We start from the raw sequence: 7,371 nt of genomic DNA, 5'->3' as shown, positions 1-7,371 counted from the left end.
TCCAGGGAACAGGAGAATCGACGTTTCGGGCATAAGCCCTTCTTCAGGAATGAGGAAGGTTTGTCCAGCAGGCTAAGATAAAAGGTAGGGAGGAGGGGCTTGGGGGAGGGGCGTCGGAAATGTGATAGGTGGAAAGAGGTCAAGGTGAGGGTGATAGGTCAGACTGGGGTGGGGGCGGAGAGGTCGGGAAGAAGATCTCAGGTTAGGAAGGCGGTGCTGAATTCGATGGATTTGACTGAGACAAGGTGGGGGAGGGGGAATGAGGGAACTGGTGAAATCCGAGTTCATCCCTTGTGGTTGGAGGGTTCCTAGGTGGAAGATAAGATGCTCTTCCTCCAGCCGTCGTTTTGTTGCGGTCTGGGGATGGAGGAGTCCAAAGACCTGCAATCTTCTTCCTGACCTCTCCGCCCCCACCCCCGTCTGACCTATCACCCTCACCTTGACCTCTTTCCACCTATCACATTTCCGACGCCCCTCCCCCAAGTCCCTCCTCCCTACCTTTTATCTTAGCCTGCTGGACAAACTTTCCCCATTCCTGAAGAAGGGCTTATGCCCGAAACGTCGATTCTCCTGTTCCCTGGATGCTGCCTGACCTGCTGCGCTTTTCCAGCAACACATTTCCAGCACAGCACTCATTAATTTTTTTTTAAAAAACTGACACAAGCTAGCCTATACTGGCACTAAGTAGACAATTTTAAACATATCTTACTATGGAAAATTTAACAAAAATTTGAATTAAATTCAAACCACTATAGGATAAATACATTTAGGGCATAAAGGTCAAATACATACAGACTATTTTTGAGCACTATGAGTGGCCTGAGAAAAATGAAGACAATTTGTGTTGTAACTTTAACACAATGAAATATAACAAGATGTTCCAAGGGAGAAGGAAAAAAAACAAAACCACAGAAGGAGGTATTAAGTTCAGATTGCAAAAGTCTCAGTCAAAGAAGACTTTGAGCAGTGCCTTTAAGAAGAAACAAGCTAGACTGGTGGAAAGGTGTATATTGTTATATTCCATGGTCAGTATGTCTCTATATCTTTAAGAGATATGCTCATGATATAACTCAGGGTAGTTGTGACCTGAGGGTATAAAGGTTTCATGCTTCTTCTTACCCTGGGATCACTTGATGCATGACAAACTACTGGAAGCATGTTGCTCAACATTGTTCTGTTGTCATCTTATATAATGTAGGTAAAAACCAGATGCTGGAAACCAGATTCTGGATCAGTGGTGCTGGAAGAGCACAGCAATTCAGGCAGCATCCGATGAGCAGCAAAATCGACGTTTCGGGCAAAAGCCCTCCTGATGAAGGGCTTTTGAATGAAACGTCGATTTTGCTGCTCGTCGGATGCTGCCTGAATTGCTGTGCTCTTCCAGCACCACTGATCCAGAATCTTATATAATGTAGCCCAGCTATTTGAGGGTCTGAGAAATGTAATGTCTGTGTGTAATAGTTAGCTATACTAAATGTCTGTTGGATTTTTCAGTACCATATTATACGTGCCTTGTTTCTTAAATTATGAATGATCACATAAACATTGACATAACCTGCCCGAGGCAAAAATCACAACACTGCAGGGAGGCTAATCCAGAACCTACGACACAGCCACTAGTTTTGGATCAAATAAAATTGGGATTAAAAGATAAGAATTAAAGGAGCATACATCTCTCAGAGAGTTATGGGACTGGATTATAGAGCTAGAAAAGGTGGGGAGAGGAGAGCGCAAGACGATGAAGGGATTTCAAAACAATGTTGATCATTCTAAAATCAAGAGTTTGTTTGACTAGGAATAAACTCCCTCAAGATACTCACAGTGTGTACATATATTTCTAATGCAAGTCATACAGAATGGGTTATTGGTGAGGGTGTAAATGGGAGCACACAGTTGGCAGTACCATAAATATGCAGACCAGGGAGATTGTGATGTCTGTTTATTATTGTATTTTTTCACAGGGGTATCAACAGCTTGTCCAGTATTAATTTTCTGTCCTTCATTATCCTTGAGAAGGTGTTGCTGAGTCTACTTCTTGAGTGCTGCAATCCATAGTTGGGAGGTACACCCATCTGGCTCTTAGGAAGGGAATTCCAGTATTTTGATGCCAGCAATTATATCTTGGAGCTCAATTCTTTGGCTGACATTATCTTATCATCACAGACAGTTGAATAGGATCCATTATTTAAAATTAAACAGCAAAGCGCTTGCAAAACAATGACAACACTGAATAGAGTCAGAATAAATTTACAAAAGGGAAATCATAATTGATAAGTCTACTTGAAGTTTTCAAGGATGTGATGAGGGGAGCCATCGGCTGTGATTTGCTTGGACTTCCAGAAGGATTTCTAAAAGGTCCTACATTAGAGTTTAGCATATGGGAATGGAGGGTTAGTGTACTAATATGGATAGGGAACTGCTTGGCAGACAGGAAATAAACAGTAGGAATGAACAGGTATTCCCAATTCCTCCACCTCCGCCGTATCTGCTCCCAGGAGGACCAGTTCCACCACAGAACACACCAGATGGCCTCCTTCTTTAGAGATTGCAATTTCCCTTCTCACATGGTTGTAGATGCATCTCATCCACATCCCGCACCACTGCCCTCAAACCCCACCTCCAACTGTAACAAGGACAGAACCCCCGGTCCTCATTCTCCACCCTACCAGCCTTCGCATTAACCGCATCATCCGCCGACATTTCCGCCACTTCCAAAAGGACCCCACCACCAGAGATATATTTCCCTCCCCACCCATTTCCGCTATCTGCAAAGACTACCTGTACCAGGAATATATTTCCCCCCCACCCTTTTCCACCTTCCGCAAAGACCGTTCCCACCGTGACGACCTGGTCCGGCCCCCCCCCCCCAACAACTCACCCTCCCCTCCTGGCACCCTCTCCTGCCACCACAGGAATTGCAAAACCTGCGCCAACACCTCCTCTCTCACCACAATCCAAGGCCCCAAAGGAGTCGTCCACATCCATCAAAGTTTCACTTGCACATCCACCAATATCATTTATTGTATCCGCTGCTCCTGATGCAGTCTCCTCTACATTGGGGAGACTGGACGCCTCCTTGCAGAGCGCTTTAGGGAACATCTCTGGGACACCCGCACCAATCAACTCCACCGCCCCGTGGCCCAAACTTTCAACTCCCTCTCCCACTCTGCTGAGGACATGCAGGTCCTGGGCCTCCTCCATCGCTGCTCCCTCACCACCCGACACCTGGAGGAAGAACACCTCATCTTCCGCCTCAGAACAATTCAACCCCAGGGCATCAATGAGGACTTCAACAGTTTCCTCATTTCCCCTCTCCCCACCTTACCCCCAGTTTCAACCTTCCAGCTCAGCACCTGCTGTGCTTTTCCAGCACCACTCTGATCTAAACTCTGGTTTCCAGCATCTGCAGTCTTCACTTTTGCCTAGGTATTTTTACAATGGCAGCCAGTGACGAGAGGAGTATCCCAAGTTTTAGTAATTGAACCCTGGGTCTTTACAATATATATATGAGTGATTTAGTTGAGGGAGCTAAATGTAATATCTTCAGATTATGTAGATGACAAAAGCTAAGTGGCTGGATACACTGTGATGTGGATGCAGGGATGCTTCAGTGTGATTTGGACACGCTGAGTGAATGGGCAAATGCATGGCAAGTAAAGAATAATGTGAATAAATATGAGGTTATTGCATACTCAGTTTTACATGTGGGTCTAACTTTGAGGGCAATTTTCTTTTTAAATGAGCATGAATGTTCGTGTAAAATCAATTGATACAGAATAAAATTTGGGCTTGGTATTCTTTGATCCAATTTGTTGAATTGATTAATTTGTGTGAGGAATTGCACTGGAATCTAGTGGAAACATCTATTTACAGTGTTTTATTTGTTTTACATCTTTTTTCTGCAGCTGTAACATCTTAACAGGTAATGTCAACTCATAGGCTGCACCTAGAACTACCATGAAAGGAGCAACAGAGCTTAATTCAGCTTCCAGTTTTATTCTGTACTCCACCTCCTATTGCCATAGCCTTACAAACCATCAAAGCAAGTTTTTAATATGCAAATACTGAGTCCTCAGTAAAGAGACGACATAGCAATCCGTTGAGAAACTATTTGGGGTCAGCACTCTGCAGGAGCGTAGATGGATCCTGTCATGACCAAGAGGGAGAACTGAATCGAGTTATTTTATGGGTCTCTTCTGAGCATACAGAAATGATTTTTCTTTAGAAAAAAATTTGCTGGAGAAACTTAACACATCTGACAGCATCTGTGGGAAGAAAGCAGAGTTAACATTTCAAGTCTGGTGACTGTAGGCGTAACTCGGAAAAACTGGTGTTTATGCTGAAGCTGAAGTATGGGTGAAAGGAAGGTATGAATGGATAGGTGGAGATGGAGTCCACAGAGATATGGAAGAGGTAAGAGATTAAGGATAGCAGGCCAGGGCAGAAGAAATTCTGAATAAGTGATAATAAGAGCTCAGAGGGAGCAGTTGGGTGAGCTGGGCTGAATGTAACACATATGACAGTGGGCCTCACGGTACGTGAGAATGGGTGACTGCTGAAAGCAATCTGTCATACCAGGTCTCAGTGTGGGGTTCATGTTACAGGGCCCCCAAGTGGAAAATTAGATTTGGTTCTCTGAGCAGAACTTGAAAACTGCTGCAGGCCTGCGACAGAAATGTTGGCATGGGAACACGGTAACTGTTAGTGCAGTGTGGGATCGTGTGTAACTGGAAGCTGAGGGTCATTTTTGCAGACAGACATAAATGTTCTGCAAGGTGGTCACCACCCAACCTTGTGTTTTGTCTCACCAGTGTGGAGGAGACTTCTCTTATTTTATGTACTTTATCTTCTAAATTTATATCTGGATGTGTTTTCAACTCACAAGGGATGATTTATTCAAACGTTCAAAATCAGGGGTGATTCATTTTGCCAACACAAGTGTACAAGGATCAAAGAACGGATGTTACAACTATGAATAACTTCAGACAAAGACATTAATTCATTAATAGGCATGTGAATCTGAGTCCAGTGAAAATTCTTGCAGTTAGCTGGTCTGACAGAATCTGTTTTTGTGGGAACACAGACACAATTGAATGGTTCAGAATATGATTCTTATGCACTGGTGGTTACTTTACTTTGCAGCTGAAAGCAGGATTTTTTTAGAAATAAGGTTTTGAGCGAGGTCAAGACTGGAGACTGGTTTTAGTTGGGTCTGGAGTTGTTTGTCTCCTGTTCCAGCACTAAAAGGCAGTCTGCAAATTGTATAAAAGCCTGTAGGTGGTGCAAGGAATGTGCAATACACAAATACAAAGCTGATGCCATTTGTAAGTGATAGTAGCAACTGCCCTATTCAGTTTAACTCGGCATCAGATTTCTAATTTGGGGCCTGAGGCCACTACTTCATGTTTATGAAGCCTCCTTATTCACACCACTGCCTCTACTGCATTTCTATAGTTAGCTGAGTTAATGGCTGCTTCTTTAGAACTGCAGCAGCACATTGAATGTGTCAGCCATACTTTCGAAATTTGGAGATGCCGGTGTTGTGACCTGATGAAGGAGCATCGCTCCGAAAGCGAGTGTGCTTTCAATTAAACCTGTTGGACTATAAGCTGGTGTTGTGTGATTTATAACTTTATACTTTCAAAATGCATAGTCGTGAGGTGATGACTCAGCCGTATAAGTGCAGCTGATCCTGAGGTCTATTGTGGCTGGCTTCAGCCATCAGCCCCAGTTGTACATGCACCAGGACCATTTTGATTTTTGGAGTAGTCACTTCATCTGAGGTAAGAGCTCACAGCTGTATAATTAAAACAATTTTTTAAAAAATGGAAGATTCAGTCATGTCACAGGATTATTAGATAGCACACTTCAACTAAACAAGGACTTAGATGCCTCTCATTGAAAGACCATTGTGTAATGTAGTCCCCAACCTAGAGTGCATTCTTACTGTTACTAGCCTCCATCCTTTTTACAACATAAATATGAGGGAAAGCTGTCAGTCATAATCAGGTGTGACTTTTCTTGTCTATGTTGAGACTTCATCAGCATGGGATCAATGTTAAGAACCTTCAGGGCTACTCCATATTAGTGAAGTGCTGTGTTGTGACCTCTATTTTATCTGATTGCTGGTAGGAGAGGACATATACAGGGAGAGTGATGGAGTATGGCATATTGGCAGATACATATGGTTATGATTACATTAAGTTGACAGAAAGGTCCAGGTGTATCTTTATCATATCAAAATCCCCAAGTCATGCCAGGTGGTCTAACTGCTTTTATTTTTATTATGCTTTAAGTGCTCATTTGAATCATCTTCCCAAAGGCAACTAGGAATGGGCAATAAATGCTGGTGTAGTCAATGACAACTATGTCCCATGAATGGAGAAAAACAATTTGAAAGGGATTTACAAACATGTTGCCAGGGTTGGAGGGTTTTACCTATAGGGAGAGGCTGAATTGGCTGGGGTTATTTTCCTTGGAGCATCGGAAGCTGAGGGGTGACCTTATAGAGGTTTATAAAATCATGAGCGGCATGGAGAGGGTGAATTGCCGATGTCTTTTCCCTGGGGTGGGGGTAGTGCAGAGCTAGAGGGTTTAATGTGAGAGGAGAAAGATTTAAAGACAACCTAAGGGGCAACTTTTTCATGCAGAGGGTGGTGCATATATGAAACAAACTGCCAGAGAAAGTGGAGGAGGGCTGGTACAATAACAACATTTAAAAGGCATCTGGATGGGTGTATGAATAGGAAGGCATGCTATATGAATAAGAGGATATGGGCCAAATGCTGGCAAATGGGACTAGATTAATTTAGGATATCTGGTTGGCATGGACGAATTGGACTGAACGGTCTGTTTCCAGTTTGTACAAATCTATGTCTGTATAACTAGGCTATTTCAGAGGATGGTTAAGGATCAACAGCAAATATGTCCATATTGTTATCTCGAATAATGAAGTCCAGATCAGATAATTATGACATAATGAACAAGTCAAGTTTTGATTTATCACAATTTTGATTTTATTGGATATAAACTAATTTTAATTCACTGCATAAATGATCAGATGTCATACTTTTGTTAAAAGATCAATATTGGCCATAACAACTCTTTGTTTTAAATGTTATCAGTGAAATCTTCTATGTACCCTTAAACAAGCAGATACTACCTCAGTTGAATATCAAGAAGATGGCACATCTGACCTGACAGTGAAGCACTGCTCCCTTAGTACTGCACTGAAGTCTCATCCTACGTTATGTTCCCAATGGCTCAGTGGGATTAGAGCCCCAGCTAATGTTCTTGGGGACCTGGGTTCAAATCCTGCCAATAGTAGCTGGTAGATTTGAATTCAATAAAAATCTGGAATTAAAAGACAAA

This window comes from Chiloscyllium plagiosum, chromosome 4, assembly GCF_004010195.1.
Source record: "Chiloscyllium plagiosum isolate BGI_BamShark_2017 chromosome 4, ASM401019v2, whole genome shotgun sequence".
Lineage (NCBI taxonomy): Eukaryota > Metazoa > Chordata > Chondrichthyes > Orectolobiformes > Hemiscylliidae > Chiloscyllium > Chiloscyllium plagiosum.
The sequence above is the reverse complement of the archived record's forward strand: the minus strand, read 5'-3'. Positions refer to the sequence as shown.